The sequence below is a fragment of the Malania oleifera genome, chromosome 11 (genome assembly GCF_029873635.1).
Source record: "Malania oleifera isolate guangnan ecotype guangnan chromosome 11, ASM2987363v1, whole genome shotgun sequence".
NCBI classification, from domain to species: domain Eukaryota; kingdom Viridiplantae; phylum Streptophyta; class Magnoliopsida; order Santalales; family Ximeniaceae; genus Malania; species Malania oleifera.
The window spans coordinates 88318317-88341334 of record NC_080427.1 but is presented as its reverse complement, the minus strand read 5'-3'; the positions used below and the strand labels follow the sequence as shown (position 1 = coordinate 88341334).

Here is a 23018-nt window from a genome sequence, read left to right as displayed (position 1 = left end):
CACCAGATGGGGATACACCAACTAAATCCATTGCAATCTTTTTACAAAAACGTTTAAGTCAATGCAAGCTAGCTCTGATACCAATTGTTGGAATTGGTGTATTCCCACGAGGGGGGTGAATCAGAATTTTAAAACATTCTTCCTAAGTATAACTAATCCATCTGCAGTATACCACAACATAGGGTCTATCTAGAACAAATATCAATTACCCAACAAGAATTTAACTAAGCAGATTATCAAGGCAAATACAGCAGGCTCAGTTAATACCAAACATTCACAATATTTAAATCATGCACTCATTCAAAATAAATTAAATATAAACATGTGTAGGAAATTAAAGTGTCGGAATTTAAGAGCTGACACAAGATATGTTATTGGGGTTCGGCCAATACTATCTACGTCCCTGCCTCAGCTCACAAGCTCGAGGATTCCACTAGTGCTCACTTAACGGGTGGAGCAGCATCGGTTACAACCAAGTCAAATTACCAGGGTTGACTTCAACCTTTACAACCTCTCTTTAACGGGGCGGAGAAGACCAACCTTAGGTCACACTTGAATTACATCAATGAATATAAAGTTGCGTACAAATAAAGATGCTTCTAACATAGGTAGATTTGTACCGATACGCACAAGAAATAACTAATGCACTCACAGATAATAGTATTTATGCTCAAGTGAGATCTTGAAAATAGAATTCATGATAATATATTCAATGGGTGAATATTCAAGGTTACCTCAAAACCCTGATCAAGTATCACACAAATATTTTATACATTATAATCACAACAGATACTTAGGGTTTAAGCTTGCAAAATATTTATCAAATAAAGTATGCAAGCTCTCAAGTCTTGCAATTTGAATGCAAAGACTAGGAAGCTAAAAACAAGTTATTCCCAATCAACTATTTATATACAAAATATTATAGGAATAAAAAATCAAGCAAAACTCTCAAAAAGGTTTTTCAAATATGTATGAATATGAGAGAGTAATGCCAAGGAAATGATTTGAAATATGCATACAATAAAACTGAAATTAGGAATAGCTTCCCAAGAGGGGGGGTGAATTGGATTCTAAAAGTTTCTTTTAATTCCTTTTAAAATACCTTAAACTTCTTTTATTTATTTTAACCAATTCTTGACTTATTTTTTAATTCCTTAATCAATCAAGAACTTAGTTCTTTTATCCAATCAATTAAACACAATCTTCAAAGCAAACAATCAATTTATTTGCCAAGTACAAGTTAAACAACAAACAACCAAACCAAGATATAAAGTATTCAGCAATTTGGTAATATAAGATCTTGAGATAGTTTATTTGTTTATATAAACTCTGTGATTATGAATTATAATTTATGCTTACTGAAGTAAAGCCCTGTATAAATAAATCCAATCACTCTTTCCAAATATTTAGAATTCAAATAAACTCTTGGTAAATTTATCTTTGGGGTGTTAACCAAGTAACGTACTCCCGTATGGTTTCCGCAAGATATGGTGTAACCAACGTACTCCCTTTCGGTTTCCGCAACCCAAATCAAAATTGAATTTTAAGTTTACTTGATTTCCAAATATGCATAGTATGTATAATTTAGATATTTAAATCATCCACGCAGTTGTATATGAACTGAAAATAAAGAATAGGGAAAAAGAGAGTGAGACGGAGATTTTTACGAGGTTCGGCTTATACCCAGCCTACGTCCTCGCCTTTGGCAAACCACCAAAGGATTCACTAAACCTGTTCCGTTGACGGGTGGAACAAAACCGATTACAACACTCCTTGGTTAAGGCTAGAGCCTGCCTTCTCCAAACGATATTCCCTCGTTCGGTCACTCCTTGCATAGGCTAGAGTCTGCCTCTCTAAGCAATATCCCCTTGCTTAGCCAACGATCCAAACACCTTGGAACGTCAATGAACTGCAAGAAACATAAGATAAAATCTACGTACAAGTATACTCTCTCAAAGAGCAAGTTAGTACAATTTCAGCACTATATGCTTAAATGTAAAATATCAATAGGAAACAGAATGAAGCTCAAGTGTAGAATTCACCAATATCCTTCTTAGAAGAGGATTAGCAGTAGGAATTCAAAGGAAGAAGGATCAACACTTCAGAGTTCTCAACAAAAGAATTTTCCAATGAGTGAGCAAGAGAACTTAGGAAGAACAAGAATACTTTCAACTTCTCAAAACAGATTTTTCAATTCTTAGTTTTTTTTTATTTGTTTTACAAAACCATGTATTTATAGGCTTTCAAACTTCCAAAAGTTTCCTTAAAGAATTTCCCTATTTATTAGAATATTTAAGGTTCAAACAGCTATAATTTAAAACATTCGAATTTTAAAAATTTGCCCGTTGAACAATTTTTAAATGTCTGACAGCAGTGACCTTGTTTCAGTGTTTTAGCCATAACTTTTTCTGTATAACTCCAAATTAGGTGATCTTGGTGTCAAACGAAAGCTAAGAGAAAATTCTACAACTTTCGTGTTATCACTATTTAAAATAATGAGTTCTTGATAGAGAAAAATTCACCTCAATGCGGCTGTATAAAAACTGACAGCATTTGGGAAAAAACTCTTTTTGGTGCTCTTTATTCCAAAAATGATTTAAACCTTTTTAAAATAATTTTTGACCTTATAAAAATATTATTCAGGTATTTTAAAAAGTATCTAGGTCTAAGAAGTTAACCTAAGAGCTTCAAAATATTTCAAATGATATTTTAAACATTAAAGCACTTACATGAGACTTCTAAAATATTAACATTCTAAGTTCTTGAGTCTTCATGCTTTGTCCTTTGATTGAATCCATCTTTTCTTCAAACTTCCATATTCTTAAAGCTTTCTTACTTTGCCTTTCTTTGGATCTTTTGACTTTGATATACCTTGGCTTTCAACAACTTATTCATGTCCTCATGTTCTTCAACAAGTAATTCATGTCTTGGCTCATTTAAGCTTCATTTGATCCTTGTGAGCACTTTAACCTTGCTTCCATCATATTTGATCCTTGTGGGCACTTTGACCTTACTTTCACATATATGAATCCTGAAATATCATTACTCACACAATTACATTAAATTTCACTTGTTTGTTAGCATCAAAACAAGATAACAAGATTTTAAGCCTTGTAAGGCCAACAAAAACAATCAAATCTTCCTACACCTTGCAATTGATTTGAAAGTGAGAAGAACTAGAAAAAGAAACTCTTTATTTCAAAATGACATTTGCTAATAAGTATGTAAGAAAGTATAAAAAATATGCTTAGAATATTCAATATATAGAAAAAGAGGTATAAAAAATTTTGAGAAAATTTTTCCTAATTACTTTTTCTAATCTAGTTACTAATTAAGGCAAATAAGGGGGTATATATAGATATCCCTCAAATTTTGACCATTGGAGACCTATTGGGAATTTTTAGAAAGTTTAATTAAAAATTAACCCCTGTTACCGCAGTTAAAAATGTGACAACTCGAGAGTTTCGGTCGACCGTACTAACGGTTCGGTCGGCCACTTTAGTAGTTTCAGTCGACCGTAGTATTTTCTAACGGAGAATATGGTGAGTTGTATTCAGGTGATTTGGAACCATTTGAGGTTCGGTCAACTAACAAAGAGTTCAGTCAGCTAATCAAACAATTCGGTCGACCATGGCGAAAGACAACTAAAAATTTGGTCGATCAACTGTACATGGTGTCAGGCACGCGGCGGTTCGGTTGACCGAGGACACTATGTTCAAACCTCGATGGTCGACCGTATGAAGTCAAAATGTTGACTTACGGTTTGGTCAACCATATCATTTATATTGCACAAGTTCGGTCAACCGAGGCTTAATGTCCTCAGCCAACAATGGTTTAATCGACCGGCATAGTATAACTAGACAGGTTTGGTTGACCGAGGCCCTTTCAATGGTCATTATAGGTGCTGATTTTTATTTGAAGTCACCTCTATTCACATAAGTATAACTTCTGAGTTATGGGGGACTTTTAATGTGATGTTTAGAGACCTAAAGTCAATCTATGATCTTTAAGCATAAACCTATCATGCATGCAGATGCATTATTATAGACCATAATAATTATTACAAAACCAAGAATAATAAATGCATTTACAACTAAAGATAAACACGTCTTCTTTTTTACTCTTCATATTTCCATGCAATATGCAGGGAGTATATGCTCGTTTAAGGTCTTTCTAACTTGCACTTTACTTTCATGTGTGTGATCTAAATGATCAACATGTTCATATACTTAGGCACACACATTAGTAACTTGCGGTTTTTCATTATCAAAACCAGGGATCAGACTCAAAAAGTCAACAGACACTCTCAACAAGAGTTGATTAGTACAATAATTTAGCACTAAAATATACTTCAATTCAAAATAATAATTGAAAGAGTTTGAAGCCTTTAGAAGTATATCACTATAAACTTTCTTTCTAGATTGAAAGAATTCAGTATAGGCTTAGAATTGTGTAAGAGATTACCAGCAAACCTCAGTAGAGAATTTCAGAAAGTAATTGCACAAAAGAGCTTTTGAGAGTATTGAGAGTTTTGAGAGCAAGAAAGGCTGATTGTTGTAATTGCTTGGTGTGTTTGAATCCTTAGCCTTGGGGAGGTATTTATAGATGATTAATCAAGAGTATTTCATGTTCCCCAAGTGACTTGGAGTGTTTCCCATGTTTTCATAATAGTTAGAAATTAAAAAATCAAATTTGGAAAGTACCCGTTATGTTTAAAATTTAAAATCTTGAAGAGTTAGTCACCTATATCCATATAAAACACTGAGATTTTCAAACACTGAATGAGTTAGTTGACTAGGAACACACGAGTTAGTTGATTGGGTCCTCTCAGGTTGTTTCAAAATTAGTTCAAATATTTTTTCTTTGAATGGGAAAACCTTGGCAGTCGTCTGGAAAGACCAAAAATCGATTTTTCAATTTTGTTTCCAAATTCTTTTTGCTCTTTTTCTTTCCCCAAAATAATTTAAGACTTTTGAAAAGTATTTTCTAGGGTTTTTCAAAACATGGTCTCTAAGTCACTAAGATTCCTAATGAGCTTCAAATCCAATCAAGTTATCATTTGAATGAAGTACTTACATAGAGACTCTCTTAAGACATTAAAACATTTTAAGCTTGAAGTCTTCATGCTTGTCTTTTATTTTGTCCATCTTGATTTTGAGCTTCAAATTTACTAAGATTTTAGCAAGTCCTCTTTGATATTCATGCTCTCATGATCTTCAAGCTTTCATATTCCTTTTCCATGGAGTCTTGCAATCAACTTTTGGATTCATTTGAACTTGAGTTTAATGACTTGATTCTTGAAGTTTCATCACTTTCAGCAAAACATATTAAGTGACCTTTTATTTGTTATCATCAAAACAATATTAGTAAGCCATGTTAGGCCAGGAGGTTCACTTGACTATTTAAACTAATATGAATAGCTGGCTAGACATAACTAGCGCGCACGACAGTCTAGGCTTGATTCATAATCTGTGACCTACTTTTTAGGAGTAGTGTTTATATAGTTTTACATGCTTTCGTAGTTGTTAGAAAAACCATTTCAAAATCTCTCATTTTTCCGTTATACACAAAGTGTTGTAAATTAGGATGGAAGTGGTAAATAAATGCACTGTAGTCCCTGTGGATCGACACCTGACTTACTCATTGTTCTACTGAACTTGGGATAGTTAGGTTTATAAATATTATCTTTGGTAGTTAAGGACCCAAGTCTTGGTGAGCCTATCAGCACTTCCCTTCCTCCTTTCTGAACACTCGGGTTTTATATGTCCTTTTTTGCTGCACTGAAAACACCGCACGTCATTCTTCTTTCTAGACTTAAATCGAGCTCTATGGCCGCTCGATCCACTCTAGGAACTGCTCCTCCCATGATCCTGAGTCCTCTTTGCCACTAGCCCTTCAACATATGAACCCTCGTTGGTAGCCTTCTTCCTTTGGTGGAACCCCAGCAACAAAATCATGATGTTTTCCAACTCCAAGGTTTCTTTTCCCTAAGTTAGCATCATAACCAAGTTTTCATACGTAGGAGATGTCGGTAGGGAATTTAGTAGCATCAATGCCTTATCTTCTTCTTTGAACCTCACATCGACCCACTTCAGATCGCTAATGATTTGATTAAAAGTGTCGATGTGCTGAAAAAGGTTTGAACCCCCCACCATTTTAAACCCATAAAGATTTTTCTTAAGATACAACTTGTTTGTAAGTGACTTGGACATGTACCAAATTTCAAGCTTCAACCATATTACCACTAGCGATTCCTTATCCATGATGTTGTACATAATGTCATTGGCCAGACAATGTCGTATTGTGAAAACCACCTTTGCTTCAAGCTTCTTCCAACTTGCCTCATTCATGTTGTCCAACTTATTTCCCTACAAAGCCCTCACCATCTCTTGTTGCACTAGTAAATATTTCACCCTTCGTTGCCAAAGCCCAAAATTACCTATTCGGTCAAACTTGTTCATATCAAACTTAAGCGTAGAGACTCTAGCCATTGTAAAACCAAAAAATCTGATACTAGTTGTTAATTCTAGTTCCTCGTTCAAGTTGAATTCCAGTTCAAGTTTAATCTGAATTCTAGTTCCCGTTCAACTTGAACACATGCAGCAAATGCACAAGAATCAATCACGAATGAACCAAAAACCACTAATGCAAACACTCGATAATGAAATATACTCAAGAAATAATCAAATAATAATAAGAACAACAAAAACACAGCTAGAACAGACAAGATATACGTGGTTCGACAATAGCCTACATCTATGGGAGCAGCATTTCAAATTTCACTATGAACAATGTCAAAGCTTTGGGTTAGAAAATTGTTTAAGTATGAACCCAATGCCTATAGAAGAGTTATAGTAAAACTAAACTTCATCTATAGTTATCCCTTGGAGGTAAAACCCCCATATAAGCCCAATCTACAAGCCCGTGTATTTAAATCACGTAATTTGCGCCGATGAAAACCATTGACGATTTTCTACTGAGTCAGAGTCCTTATGCATATTGCCTGACACCTCTTCTCATGTAGTTGTCGCTCACTTCACATAACTTTCTCTAGTACATGTGATCCGCTCTAAATATAAGCTGCATCCCCAAAATTGTTCTTAGGTTTTGACTTAATGACTAGTGTTTGGTTTTAGTAGGATTTAGTAATTGTTTGCTTAACTACAAATAATTTATCTATTTATTTGGTTTATGGGAGTTACAGAAAATTAGGTTTGTTGACACCCAATTTGGTGTGAATATGTTTGACCAAATTTGGGGAGAATTATTAACTAATTCGAAGATAATGGACAACAAATAACTAGGAAATAATTAATTATGATTTTTCTATCTTCCTATAAGCCCATACTAGTGCAATTCAATTTTTGACTAAGTTGTTGCCACAAATTTTGTATTTATAAGGTTTAATTTTCTTTTTTTTAAAAAAAAATTATTGTCAAATAAAGGTTTATCCCTAACTTGGTTAAGGATTTATCCTAAGTATTGCAGTGAGCTTGTATTCAAGCATCCTTGTAGGATAAAGAGAATTTTTCCTTGATCCTTAAGATTCTTTTCGGAAATGGTGGATTAAGGCAACACCTAAGTTCCAAAACTAAGGAGAAAGCTAGGGTTCCCTTACATACACACATGCTCAAGCTTGATAAACGCTCGCATTCATATTTACCGGGGGGGGGGGGTTGTACATTTAACCGAAAGGGGTTGTACATACATTAGGGATGTTTCGAGGAATTCACGTTCAACATCTTGGAGTTTGGGGTGAACTTAAGGTATGATCATAAATTATTCTTCATTTCTATTATCTTATGTGAGCATTTAGCTATTTGGTAGGAATACACTTTGCATCAAATTTCCTTTTGTTCTTCATCTTGTTAAACTCTTCATTCTCTAATGCCTTGATACGCTAAGGTTCATTAATAAAGAAAGCTACTTGATCTCATTAGTTGAAAGATATATGCAAATGAAGAGCGAATATGATGATCAAATGTGAACCCTAAGAAGAACTGTCTACAATCACGTGATGTATTTACATGACTGTATACAATATGAACCCCATCATCATCTTCTTCATATTTTTTCTACTTCCATCTTGTTCTTTTTCTTCTTAGTCCCTTACTAGCGTGTTGATTAAATCTATTAGAATTAGTGTATTCCCAAGAGAGGGGGGTGGGGTGAATTGGAATTTAAAATTTATTCCTAAGTTTAGCTAATCTAACAGCAGTATATTCGCAACCTAGGGTCTATCTATATAATTCCAAATGTGCAGATAAATAAAACGTGCAGAAATTAAATCATGCACAACATTCACAATATGACATACACGTGCAATAAATAAATTGCAGAAATATAAAGAATACGCACGATACGTTATTGGGGTTCGACCAACTGTGCCGACGTCCCTGCCTCTAACTCGCAAGCCCGAAGATTCCACTAAAGGCTTACTTAATGGGTGGAGCGACACCGGTTACAACCAGATCAATTCAAGGGGCTGACCTCAGCCAACACACCTTACCAGGATGGTGCTCCTAGCTTTCCTAACCGGATCTAAGCCAGTCCGGGACTATTCAACAAGGCTAGTCTCCCTCTTCAGCCCATGCTTGGAATACAGAAAATTTGATATACATATTTTTGCGTACACTAAAATGCTTCTTACATTAAGAAGATATGTACTGATATGCACAATCACTAAACAATGCACATCAGCACAATAGGAACTATAAGCTCAGTGATGTGAATGTGTGCAATCTACACTCACTACAATGTGTGTTCTCAATTAAGCACAATAGTGTATACTAGAACTATATTTGAAACTATATATCAATATATCTCAATCATAACTTTAGGGTTTCAAAGATGTCTGCCAAAAGTATTCTAAATATCTCAAAACAATATCTTCTCAATATTCAAGCACAAGGAGATATTCAAAAAATAAGTTTGTAAAATATTTTTGCACACAAAAATATTAGCCCAAATGAGTCTTGCAATAATAATGCAAAGACCCACTTAGCTAAAAGATTTTTCCCGCACAAAGATTTATTGAATTAAATCAGTGGAAAAAATATTTGCTTAACTCTCAATATGAAAATCAAATATCAACAAATGTTATAAGAGTTATAGCTTTGTAGGATCTCTCAAGGTATACTCACTCAAAAATATTTGGCAAGGGAATGATAAAAGAATGAGTATATGGGATGCGTATGAAGAAAGGACACTCAAAAATTTAGAGAAAATTCTTCTTAATCAAACTCCCTAATCTTGTCTTAATTTTTGCAAATAAGGGCCTATATATAGAGATAGGACATGTAGGGTATTATTAATATTATTTTAAACCATTTTAACCCTAATTAACCCCATTTAAATATTTTAACCATGGTAAAAATATTGGGCAACCCAAGAGCAATGGTCCACCAAAGCAGGTTCGGTTGACCGAGCTGTGCTGAGTTTGGTCGGCCGGGCATAAAATGAACTACAAGTTCGGTCGACTAGACATGGAGGTTCCAGCGTGATTTTTCTATTTAGCGTAGTTCGGTCGACCGGGAACCATTTGAACTAGATAGTTCGGTCGACCAAACTATTGAGTTCCACACGTGGGAACTCGATCAACCAGGGCGTTGTTATGCATTTTGGGCTCGGTCGACTAGATGGTTAATAAGTTGACTCCTAGGGAGTTCGGTCGATTGGGAGATAATAAACTGGGTAAGTTCAGTCGATCAGGCTGTGGTCAATTTGTTGACCGGTCCCGATTCAGTCTACCGAGAGGAATTGTACTTGAGAGTACAGTCGATCGAACGTGTATTTTTCATACATTTTGGTTCTTTTTAACTTTGAAATCACCCTATTCATTTAGCCATACATATGTGAGTATCCTAGGGTCATTCTAGGTCTTTTTTAGGACACCGAAAAAATCTGGTGTCAGTCGACCATTCCCTAAGGTGCATCTATGGTCATTTGCTTTACAAGTGATGTGTAAGGACCTAGAGTCGTTCTAAGGTCTTTGAGCTTTGCAGTTCTTGCATGCATGATATGCATTAAATATTACAGACCTTTTTCCTATTTACTATTATAGACTCAAATTAAAATTAATATTACAACAATGAATATTCAATAGAGTCTTCATTTTCCTCTAGGTCTTTGAGTGTCATCATATGATATTGCCAAGATAAACCTGCACATAAACTTGGTAGACATTAAATACTTGAGTATTTGTCATAATCAAAACAGGGTATGACCCATAAGGTCAACAAAATCAATTGTTAGTGTGTTGATTCAAGGTTAGGTGATGTGTTTGTGAATTCCGGTGTTATCCCAAGAGGGGGGTGAATTGAATATTTTTAAAATTAAGTTCTTCAAGTTCTAATTTTGAAAACTATCAATTACAAAATTGTAAGCTACTTAACAACAAGCTCAATGTTTCTCAATTAATCAATTTAATGTGTGTCTTTATCAAGCATACAATTTTACCTAATTACTCACAAACGTACCTAATGTTCAATACATACACAATAAGCAGGAAATTTATATGCAAGAGGAAATTAAAAAGAGTTAAAGGAAGAGAGAAACAAACTCAATTTTTACGAGGATCGGCCTACCCTAACCTACGTTCTCACCTTGAACAACCCATTTAAGGATTCCACTAAAGAAACCTCTCCTCTAACTGGGACGGAGCTTCCTTTACAATTTGTTGCCTATAAGAGGCATAACTTCCTCCTCAACCCCAATTCACAGCCCGAACCGTGAATACAAAATAATAAATGCAATTTTTGCAACAACTCTAAATGCTTCTAACCAAGCTAGTGAGTAAAAGATAAATTCTAGCACATAATCTTATGATAAAACATGACCAAGCTAGTGAGTAAAAGATAAATTCTAGCACATAATCTTATGATAAAACATGAAGCTCAATACATATGTAACAATATGATCTTTATATGAAGAATGAGATGCTTCACAAATTTACCCCTTAATCAATATCTCCTAAAAATTAATTTTTATAAATAAATACTTTGGAGAATTTAGGGTATGATCTTAGAGTACTTTATGCAAGAATATAAAATAAGATCCCTTGTAAAAATGGTCATGAATAATGCATAGATCTAAGTTTTTGTTATCAAGTAATTTATAAAATTTAAATATTTGAATAAAGAATGTGTCCTTGAATATTACAAAGTTTTAAACACTATTTTCATGTACCTTTTGCACCAATAATGTAGATCTTTTGAACAAAAAATATAACTTTAAGTGTCACAAGGATTCAAGCTTTAGGATACTATTCCCATAAGATTTTGCAAATAAATAACTATAGTAAAATAGGTTTCTTGCTCCTAATAATATTTTTAGATAAAAAAATAATGGAGAAGACGGCCGTTTAATAAAAGATTGAATACTCAATAAAATATTTTTCCAAACCTCAAGATCAAACCTAGATTAGCAAAAGTTGTGCGTGTATTCGCTTGGATCTTGAAGATGCGAATGCCTAGAAAAATATGAAATCATTGGAGTGCAGGCAAAAGTTCTTAGCCAAGAATCAAAGATCTCAAAAGTATGCCAAAAATTGATGCAATATGTTCAAGGATCTCAAGAGATAGGCAAAAAGTGTTCTTGTAGGGTTTAGGGTTTAGGGTTAGTGTATATAAGCAGTCTCGCCATCTAAACAATTTTTTGGCCATTGGATCATTTAAAATATTTTATTTACATATGTGTCCGTGTTGAAATGTCATTTTGCATAACGACCTTCGTCGACGAATGGGTATGTTCGTCAATGAGTGTACAACACTTATTTGTCGACGAGGTCATGAGTTCGTCGACAAGAGCACTGTTTGAACTTTTTGGACTCTCGGTATTGTTTCATCGATGAGAAAATACTATTCATCACCAAGTGGCCTTCATAAGTTCATCGATGAGGCCATGGGGTTCATCGACGAGGCCTTTGAAATTTGCCTTCAAAAATTCTTTCAACCTAGAGTTAATGTAAATGAATCTTTCATGAAATGCATGAGTTCTAAGGCCAGTCTATTGAATGTTTGAGCTTCGAATTATATCATATGACATATGTAAATATATTCAATTCTAAATACCCGTTCTCATTGAAGATCTTGAACTTGAAACTTGCTTCTTCATCCTTTTATTCCTCTAGTTCCATGGATTGAGCCATGTGATATGTACTTTAGGTTCCTTATGGCTTCCATACAAGTTTACCATTGGTGCATTCTAAATCATGATCCTGTTCACAAATGCATTTGCACAGGTCAAAATACCAAGTGATTTGTCATTATTAAAACAGGATTTGACTCATAGAGTCAGCAATCTCCCCTTTTTGATGATGGCAAACACACGAGCAAAAATGGGTTACGCCTAATAAGGCTCCCCTTAAGATAACGCATAATTTAGAATTCAGCAATATAGCAATATAGTTTACACGCAATGAAGTTCATACACATTGTAGAATAAGCAATATTTTTTCTAGTACAACTTCTCCATATATTTCTCCCCCTTTATTTCATTCTCCCCTTTTATTTCAAACAGAGAAAAATTTTTTTGCTTACTAACTTCTCCCCCTTTTGACATCAACAAAAAGGTATAAAAAAAATTGTTCTGACATAAATATATCACATATTTGCAGTCAAAATACATTTCAACCTCTATGTTTCAAAATTGTACTGCCGAATATATCTCCGTGTCTTATTCAATTTACTTCACCCACTTTCTAAGTTATATATGTGTTGTTGAATCAAATTTAAATGTGAAAATACACAGTATTTCAATTTATATAGACATGGATCATTTAAAATCCAAAGGTTTATGTGAGCATCAATATGTGTTATGTATCCATAAAAATTTAACATGCAATAACCATTCTTTAAGTTTAACACTAAATGTAAATTTTTTTTTTCCAAATGTGAAAATTTTAACCAAATGTGAAATGTGTATTCTAATTTAAGTTGCTTCCCCTTAATTATGTAGTCTAATATAACTCTAGGCAACTTTGCGACTATGCATCAGTCGTAATTCACATCTAATTTGGATAAACTTATCCTCTGGATGGGGTTTCATGAATATGTCTGCCCATTGTTCATTTGTGCATGCAAACTCAAGTGACGCATCTCCTTTTTGCACATGGTCATGAAGAAAATGATGTCTAATTTCTATGTGCTTAGTTTGTGAATGTGATATAGGATTCTTTAAGATGTTTATTGCACTCGTATTTTCGCATCTTATGGGAATTGTGTCATAGTGGACTCCAAAATCCTTAAGTTGTTACTTCATATATAGCATTTGAGCACAACAACTTCCAGCCGCTACATATTCTGCCTCGGCTATGGAAAGAGCAACTGAATTTTGCTTATTTGAAAATCAAGATATTAAAGATTGTCTTAAGAAATCAAATGTGCCACTTGTACTTTTTATATCCACTTTACAACCGGCAAAATTAGCATCCGAATAGCTAATAATCTTAAAAGAGGTATACTTAGGATACCATAATCCAAGTTTAATGGTTCCAATCAGGTGTCTAAGTATTCCTTTTATAGCTAATAAATGGGACTCTTTAGGTGAAGCCTAAAATCTTGCACATAAACAGATGTTAAACATTATGTCAGGCTTGCTGGCAGTCAGATGTAATAAGCTACCAATCATCCCACAATAGAGCTTAACATCTACTGGTATACCTTGTTCGTCTTTGTTTAATTTTAAAGAGGAGCTCATAGGTGTTCCTAGAGTTTTACCCTCTTCCATATTAAACCTTTAGAGCAAGTCTCTAATATACTTCGATTGATTTATAAAGATTCCATGTTGTGCTTGTTTGATCTGAAGTCCTAGGAAAAAGTTAAGTTCTCCCATCATGCTCAACTCAAATTCATTTTGCATACACTTAGCAAACTCATTACACAACTCTTCAATTTTTGCTCCAAATATGATATCATCAATGTATATTTGTACTATAAGAAAATTTTCATCGTTAGCTTTTATGAAGAGTGTTGTGTCAGTCTTTCCTTTAGTAAATCCATTTTCTAGTAGAAAACTGCTTAGCCTTTCATACCAAGCTCTGGGAGCTTGCTTTAAGCCATACAAGGCTTTAGTTAGTCTATAAACGTGATTTGGATGCTTATGGTTTTCAAAACTTGGGGGTTGTTCTACTTATACTTCTTCAGGTATGTAGCAATTTAAAAATGTGCTTTTGACATCCTTTTAATACATTTTGAAATTCTTAAAAGCAGCATAAGCTAACAGCATTCGAATGGCTTCCATTCTATTTACAGGTGCGGAGGTTTCCTCAAAATCTATTCCTTCCTCCTAGTTATATCCCTAAGCTACTAATCTTACCTTATTTCAAACAACTATTCCATGTTCATCTTTCTTGTTCTTATATATCCATTTTGTTCCAATAACTGTCTTATCCTAAGGTCTAGGAACTATTGTCCAGACTTTATTTCTCTTGAACTAGTTTAATTCTTCTTGCATAGATATTACCCATGATTCATCCTCAATTGATTCACTCACATTCTTTGGTTCTTCTTGTGATAAGAAAGCAAAGTGACTAATCATATTTCTAAGTGAGGATCATGTAGTTACTCCACATGATGGTTCTCCTATAATTTGAACTATAGGATGATTTTTTATGTATGTCAATTGTCTAGGTATTTCATTAACCTCTTTTTACACTTGATTATCTTTAGAAAGTGTTTTTTTTAACTTTAGTGTTCTTATCCAAATTATCTTCAATAGATAATTTTTCAAATTCCTTATTAATCTCAACTTCATCCCCATCAGTCTTTTTAGCAAATGGATTGGATTCATCGAATACAATATGAATGGATTCTACAATGGTTGATGTTCGTTTATTATATACCCTATAGGCTTTACATTCTAAGGTATATCCTAGAAAAATGCCTTCATCAGATTTTACATCAAACTTTCCTAAATGTTCATTGTCTCTAAGTACAAAGAATTTGCAGCCAAAGACATGGAAATATGAGATGTTTGGTCTGTGGCCATTCCATAATTCATATGGAGTCTTATTTATAAATGGTATAATCATGACTCTATTTAGAACATAATAGGCGGTGTTTACTGCCTCAGCCTAGAAGTACGTTGGTAGTTTATGTTCATTAAGCATAGTTTTGGTCATTTATTGTATAGACCTAATCTTTCTTTCAACTACATTGTTCTGTCGTGGTGTTCTAGGAGCTGAAAAGTTATGAGATATTCCTTATGAATCATAGTATTCTTCCATACATTGATTTTTAAATTCTCTACCCCTATCACTTCAGATTTTAGTGATAGTATATCCCTTTTCATTTTGAATTCTCTTGCACAGTTTACTAAATTGTTCACACACTTCATCTTTGTGACCTAAAATACTACCCATGTAAATCTAGAATAATCATCAATGATAAAAAATGCATACGATTTTCCTCCTAAGTTTTGAATTGGGTTTGGACCAAATAAATCTAAGTGTAGCATTTGGAGTGGCCTAGTAGTAGAGATTACTTTCTTCCTTTTAAAACTAGATCTTTTTTTTTTTTTTTAGTTAACATGCATCACAGATTTTTTCTTTTACAAATTTCATCTTAGGCAATCCCTTAACTAAGTTTTCCTTAACTATTTTAGATATTAGGCCCATGTTTGTGTGTCCTAATCTCCTATGCCAAATCCAACTCATTTCATTCATAGTAGAGAAACATGTCACACGTTGAGAAGTTAAGTTATCAAAGTTGGTGATACATACATTTTCATGACGCTCAGCAGTGAATAGAATTTTGTTATCAATTTTATATTCAACAATGTACTTTTCATATTCAAAAGATACTTTATAACCTTTATCACACAGTTGACTTATACTTATTAAGTTATGTTTTAAATCCTCGACTAGTAAAACATCATCTATAATAAGTGATGGATCATTGCCAACTTTACCTACTCCTATGATCTTTCCTTTTGCATTGTCCCCAAAAGTGACAAATCCTCTGTCCTTTGGTGTGATGGATGCGAATTTACCTTTATCCCTAGTCATATGACGTGAACATCCATTATCCATATACCATCTATCTTTTGAGGAGGAGGATGATCTCAAGCATATCTACAATAGACATTTAAGTAACTATTTTTAGTACCGACTTTTTCTTGGGTCCATGGGGGTTAGGGTTTCAATCTCCTTTAACTCTCTGTACCTTTTTCATTTTAGCATCTTTGTTCTTAAAAGGGCAATCAAATTTTATATGACCCATCCTTTTACATTTAAAGCATGTAGTATATTTATAAGAGTCTTCTGATGGAGCATAATCTTTTGATTCTCTTACAACATAACCCATATAAAGATGTTCTTGTTTCGAATTTTCCTTTCCATAAAAACCAAGTCCTTCTTTATATAGGGAATTTCTTTGTGCCCCAAGAAGTCTTTTAAAGTTACTCTAGCCCTCTGTGAATTTGTGAATCATTTTAGAATTATCTTTCAAATTTCTATCCAATTCCTCAATTTCTAAATCCTTTTCTTTTGTCACAGATGCATGAGAATCATTCTATTTTTCAATAAACTTTAAGAGTTCTTTAACTTTACATTTCAAATAAAAAATTTTCTTAGTTTTCTTCTCAAGCATTTTAAGCGTGTACTAATATTCTTGTTGCAATTCATTATAAGAAAGCATGCTATTTTTATTTTTAGAATCACTGGAATAATAAGAAGATGCTACGAAAGACGATTGTACCTTAAGGTCATCATGTGCCATTAGACACAAATTAGCTACCAAATTATCACTGGACTCTGTGTCTGAATTTCTTGTGCTGTGAGTGTCCCAGCCGACTTTTAGAGCCTTCTTCTTTTTCTTGGAGGCTTTCATTAGTTTAGGACATTCAAGCTTGATGTGTCCAACCTCTCTGCAATTGCAGCAAGTTGGCAAATCTTCCTTCTATTTCCTCTTGCTAGACTCTCCTATTTCTTTCTGATTTCGAGTTCTGAAATTTTTGTTAAACTTCTTATTCTTCTTCAGGAACTTTCCAAACTTCTTTGTTAGCAATGTGATATCATCTTCTGATTCTGAGTCAATTCCTTTATTAGAGCTTCTAGATGATGCCTTAAGAGTTGTAACTCTCTTTGCTTTATTCTGCTCATTTTTCCTCTCATTTATCGCTAGCTCATACGTGATGAGTGAACTGATCAATTCATCAATTGAAATTTCTTTCAGATTCCTTCCTTCAGCTACAACAGTACCTTTAGCTTCCTAAACTGGTGGTACTCCCCAAAGGATTTTCTCAATCAACTCATAAGTAGGGTAAGATTTACCAAGAGCATTTAATGAATTTGTGATGTGTCTGAATCTAGCGTACATGAATTGAATAGACTCATCAGCAGTCATTTTAAATGCCTTATATTCACTAGTGAGCATATCAATCCTACTATCTTTTACTTCCTTAGTGCCTTCATATGTTACTTCTAATTTTTCCCATATCTCTTTTGCAGTTTTACAGGAAATTACTTTATTAAACTCTTTAGCGTTTAGTTCATAGTATAGAAGGTTTATAGTAGTAGCATTTATTTGAACAGATTTCCAATCATCATCAGTATACTCCTCTTCAATCTTAGGTACATTTGCTTTATCAACCACTTTCATAGGAAGATAGTTTCCATTAGAAACTATTCTCTACACTTTCCAATCAACATTTAAAAGATATATACTCATCCTTCATTTCCAGTACGTGTAATTTATACTGCAAAAAATTGGTGGTCTAGTGGATGAGTGTCCTTCACGAAATGGGGTTACACTGATGCTGCTATTGTGATCTTTTACAAAAATAACGGTCAAGTCTATGTAAACCTGCTTTGATACCAAATGTGAATTCTGATGTTATCCCAAAAGGAGTGTGAATTGGGTATTTTTAAAATTAGGTCATTCAAGTTCTAATTTTGAAAACTATCAATTACAAACTTGCAAGCTACATAACAACAAGCTCAATGTATCTCAATTAATCAATTTAATATGTATCTTTATTAAGCATACAATTTGACCCAATTGCTGACAAATGTACCTAATGTTCAATACATATACAATAAGCAGATAATTTAAATGCAAGCGGAAATTAAAAAGAGTTAAGGGAAGAGAGATGCAAATTCGATTTTTACGTGGTTCGGCCTACCCCAGCTTACGTCCTCACCTTGAGCAACCCACTCAAAGATTCCACTAAAAGACCACTCCTTTAATTGGGACGGAGCTTCCCTTACAATTTGCTACTCACTAGAGGTGTAGCTTCCTCCTCAACCCCGGTTCACAGCCCAAACCGTGAATACAAAATAATAAATGCAATTTCTACAAACAACTTAAAATGATTTTAACCAAGCTAGTGAGCACAAGATAAATACTAGCACATAATCATATGATAAAACATAAAGCTCAATATGTATGTAACAATATGATCTTTATATAAAGAATGAGATGCTTCAAAAATATACCCTTTAATCAATATCTCCCAAAATTTAATTTTTATAAATTAATACTTTGAAGAATTTAGGTTTTGATTTTAGAGTACTTTATGCAAGAATATAAAATAAGATCCCTTGTAAAAATGGTCTTGAATTACATGTAGATCTAAGTTCTTGCTATCAAGTAATTTATAAAATTTAAATCTTTGAATAAAGAATATGTCCTTGAATATTACAAAGTTTTAAACACTATTTTTCGAGTACCTTTTGCACCAATAATGTAGATCTATTTGAATAAAAAATATAACTTTGAGTGTCACAAGGATTCAAGCTTTAGGATACTATTCCCAAAAAAATTTTCAAATAAATAACTATAGTAAAATAGGTTTCTTTCTTCTAATAAGATTTTAGATAAACAAATAATGGAGAAGACGACCGTTTAATAAAAGATTGAATACTCAATAAAATATTTTGCCAAACCTTATGATCAAACCTAGATTAGCAGAAGTTGTGCGTGTATTCACTTGGATCTTGAAGATGAGAATCACTAGACAAATATGATATATTTTGAGTGCAGGAAAAAGTTCTTAGCCAAGAATCAAAGCTCTCAAAAGCATGCCAGAGATTGATGCAATATGTTTAAGGCTCTCAAAAGACAGGCAAAAAGTGTTCCTCTAGGGTTTAAGGTTAGTGTATATAAGCAATCTCGCCATCTAAACAATTTCTGGCCATTAGATCGCTTAAAATATTTTATTTATGTTTGCGTCTACACTAAAATGTCGTTTTGTACCACGACCTTCGTTAACGAATGGGTACGTTCGTCGACGAGTGAACAACATTCTTTTGTCGATGAGGCCATGAATTCATGGATGAGAGCACTATCTGAACTTTTTGGGTTCTCAGTATTTTTTCGTCGACGAGATAACACTATTCATCACCTAGTGGCCTTCATAAGTTTGTCAACAAGGCCATGGGGATTGTCAACGAGGCCTCTAAAATTTGTCTCTAAAAATTCTTTCAACCTAGAACTAATGTAAATGAATCTTTCATGAAATGCATGAGTCCTAAGCTCAGTTTAGTGAATGTTTAAGCTTTGAATTATATCATATGACATATGTCAATATATTCAATTCTAAATACCCATTCCCATTGAAGATCTTGAACTTGAAGCTTACTTCTTCATTCTTTTATTCCTCTAGTTCCATGGACTGAGCCAAGTGATATGTACTTTAGGTTCTTCGTGGTTTCCATATAAGTTTACTGTTAGTGCATTCTAAATCATGATCATGTTCATAAACTTAATTGCACAAGTCAAAATACCAGTGATTTGTCATTATCAAAACAGTATTGGACTCATAGAGTCAATAGTGTTTCTAAAATGTACAATTTTAGGCCCCCATTTACCTTTATTTTTTTCCCCATTTATCTTGTAAATACCATTTCTTATCATAGTTCGGAGTTATGCAAGTTTTTTTCATATTTCAAGAAAAATAGGTTAAAACTGATGAATTAAACAATGCGAGAAGTTAAGGGAGTAAGAGGGAAGTACACAACTCAAATTAGATATTCAACTAAGCCCCTAAAGATTCAATTCATCAAAGGAAAGAAGAATTTGTTTGACCATGTGGTGCGACCAGCCAACACAGGGTGCAATCAGGTCATAGAAGAAAGGCTCCAAAGTTCAGACTGAAAGAGAACTGCTGGAAGGCTTGACCAAGTGCTCGACCAAGTAACCTTAACGACCAAGTCAAGAACCTAAGACTGAATGAACCAGAAATACTGAGAGTCTTGACCAATAGCTCGACCAGGAGACCTTGAGGGGTGATCAAGTCGAGATCCTAAAGAATTCCTGAAGCTGAGATCCTGCAAGTCTTGACCATCAGCTTGACCAAGAAAACACATAGGCATGACCAAGTCGAGAATTCTGAAGTTTGAATTCTAGATTTCCTGATAGCCTTGACCAGGGCTCGACTAGGGGAACATATGGGTGCAACCTGGTCGACGTCGATGATCTTCTATGTGAGATTTTTTGTTGAAGTTTCTTGTTTTTAATTTTAAACCTTGTAAGCCCTTTTGAATATAAAAGATAGCTTTGTCTATGTATCTAGGGTTCCCTTTTGGCCAGTCTATTATTAATGACAAAGTTAGAGAGTATTTGGGTTTCCAGTAGAATAGATTTGCTGCTTTGATTTCAATTCATGTGCTAGTTCAAGCATGGAATTGCTAAAGGCTTATGACAATCATCGACTTCCTTGTGCTACTGTGTAGATAGCTGGTCTTTTGATTGTATTTTGGATCGTTAATGACATACTTTTGAGTTGCAATTGAAGCCAATTTTCAATACATGTTATTTAGTACTGCTTTCATTTAAACACTTGCACTTTCAATACCTGCACTTTACTTTCTATGCAAGTTTACATCTTTGATTGTGTTGAAATCTTAGGGTAAAGGATAGCCTAGCTAGGGATTCAGTCACTTATAGGGATTAGGCTACCATCCATGTACGGGATGATCTCGTGATTGTTGAAGAGAGTATACTCTAGTTCCACGTCGTGCTTTGAACAATTGGTGCACCTTTGCTACCCTATGCCATCGAATGGTTCAGTTGGCTGTTTAGCTTAATATGGATAGCTGATCAAACATAGCTGGTGCACATGACAGTCAGGCTTGATTCATAATCTAAGACCTGCTTTTTAGTAGTGTTAATATAAATTTACATGCTTTCATAGTTGTTAGAAAAAAACTTTCAAAATATCTCCTTTTTTCCATTTTCACAAAGTGTAGTAAACTAGGCTGGACGTGGTAAATAACTGCACTATAGTCCTTGTGGATTGACACCCGACTTCTTACAAATTGTTCTGCTGAACTTGGATTAGTTGGGTTTATAAATTTTGTCTTTGGTAGTTAAGGACACAAGCCTTGGCGAGCCTACCAAATTTTGGTGCCATTGCTGAATGAATAAGTTATGGTTGTAATCCAATTTCTAGTTTAGAGTACCACTGCTTTGTTTTTCTTTGTTTTATTATATATATATATATATATATATATATATATATATATATATATATTTATACTCTTAAGTCTTGATTGTGTGGTGCATGTATATATAATGGTTTTGCATTGTTTAGATCCTGAGTTAGTATCTATAGACATTGAAATTGAGAGATCCCATAGGTCTATTAGGAAATCCACGTCTAGTCCCGAGTTAGCTGAGTCGTCTGAACCTAAAGTCATGGATGAACGTAATCCGATTCCCACCTTTCGAAACTCGAAACCTCAAGATACCCGCCAACCTATTATGGAAGAGCAACCTCTTTGGCCTCTCAGAGACTACTTTATTCCCAACACATACACCTCACCGTCTTGCACCTGATTTCCAGAGATTGAGGCAGCATAATTTGAATTGAGACTCCCATCATCTCCATGCTTCTTAATTTACTTGGGAATTCAACTAAAAATACTTACAAGCATCTAGATGAATTTCTTGAAATCTGTTTCACCATTCACATACCACACTTTGGTGATAATGCCCTTTGATTGAGGCTTTTCCTATTCTCTCTGAAGGAAAAGGCCGAATTTTAGCTGATTTCCTTAGAGCCGAACTCAGCGACCAACTAGGCCACCATGCAACATGAGTTCTTAAAAAAATATTTTCCTTTTGGGAAGACTAACTAGCTGAGGAAGGTAATCACCAGTTTCTCACAATTGGATGAGGAATAATTTTTTGAGACATGGTAGTGCTTTAGGGACCTTGTGCGCTAATGACCACATCACCAAGTCCCTAGGTGGCAATTAGTTCAGACCTTTTATGATGGATTAGTTGAGCGAGACCGGTCCATGGTAGACACATCTTGTGGCAGTACTTTCCTCACAAAACACCAGAACGAGGTCTGAGCTCTCTTTGAGAACCTTGCCAAGAATTCTAAACAGCATGTTGTGCAACTTGTAGACCATCCCAACCTTCCTCTTACCAACCTAAGAGAATCTATGAGTTAGCCAATGACCATGACCTTGCACCCACACTACACACCATCGTGAAAAAGTTAAATTAGTTATTTTCCTAAGGAAAAACAACCTCAGCTTGTGGTGTGTGCAGAGGTCTGTGCCATTTGCTATGATCCTTCACACACTTGTTATAATTGCCCCCATGTGCCTCCCTTGCTTGAGTTTGTGCATAAGGAATAAAAGGCCACCCATAATTGGTACGATATGTCATCCAATAACACTTGTTTTCACAAAGTTTGAGCTCCAAGCAAACCATTTAAAAAATGTTTCCGTTGAGTATTTTAAAATTCTGTTCGAGTGGCAGTCGCCTGCCACGATCTGGTAGTCGCCTGCCATGTTATTTTTAAAGGGGCAATAGGAGCAGTAGGGTGGCAGTCGTCTGCCAAGACACAGGAAGTCGCCTAGCTTGACCACCCAAGCTCCTATCATGGTTCAGGTAGTCTACTAGTGGAACAAAACACTACTGTCAACTTCGAGTACCCTTCAGTCTTTTGGTCATAACTTTTTCTGTATAAATTCATGTGCCACACACTAGCAATAGCATATTTCTTCTTACTGAGCATTGTCTCATCCCATTAAATTTACATTTTTAGGTGATGCAACTAGG

At 34.4% G+C, this 23018-nt stretch overlaps 1 non-coding gene across 1 annotated transcript; it reads right to left on the bottom strand.

Annotated features, from left to right (window-relative positions):
* Positions 1-22079: 22079 nt before the first annotated feature.
* On the bottom strand, positions 22080-22185 carry LOC131143563 (small nucleolar RNA R71). Its single transcript, XR_009133548.1, has one exon. It is a non-coding gene; the product is annotated as a small nucleolar RNA R71 (small nucleolar RNA).
* Positions 22186-23018: the final 833 nt, after the last annotated feature.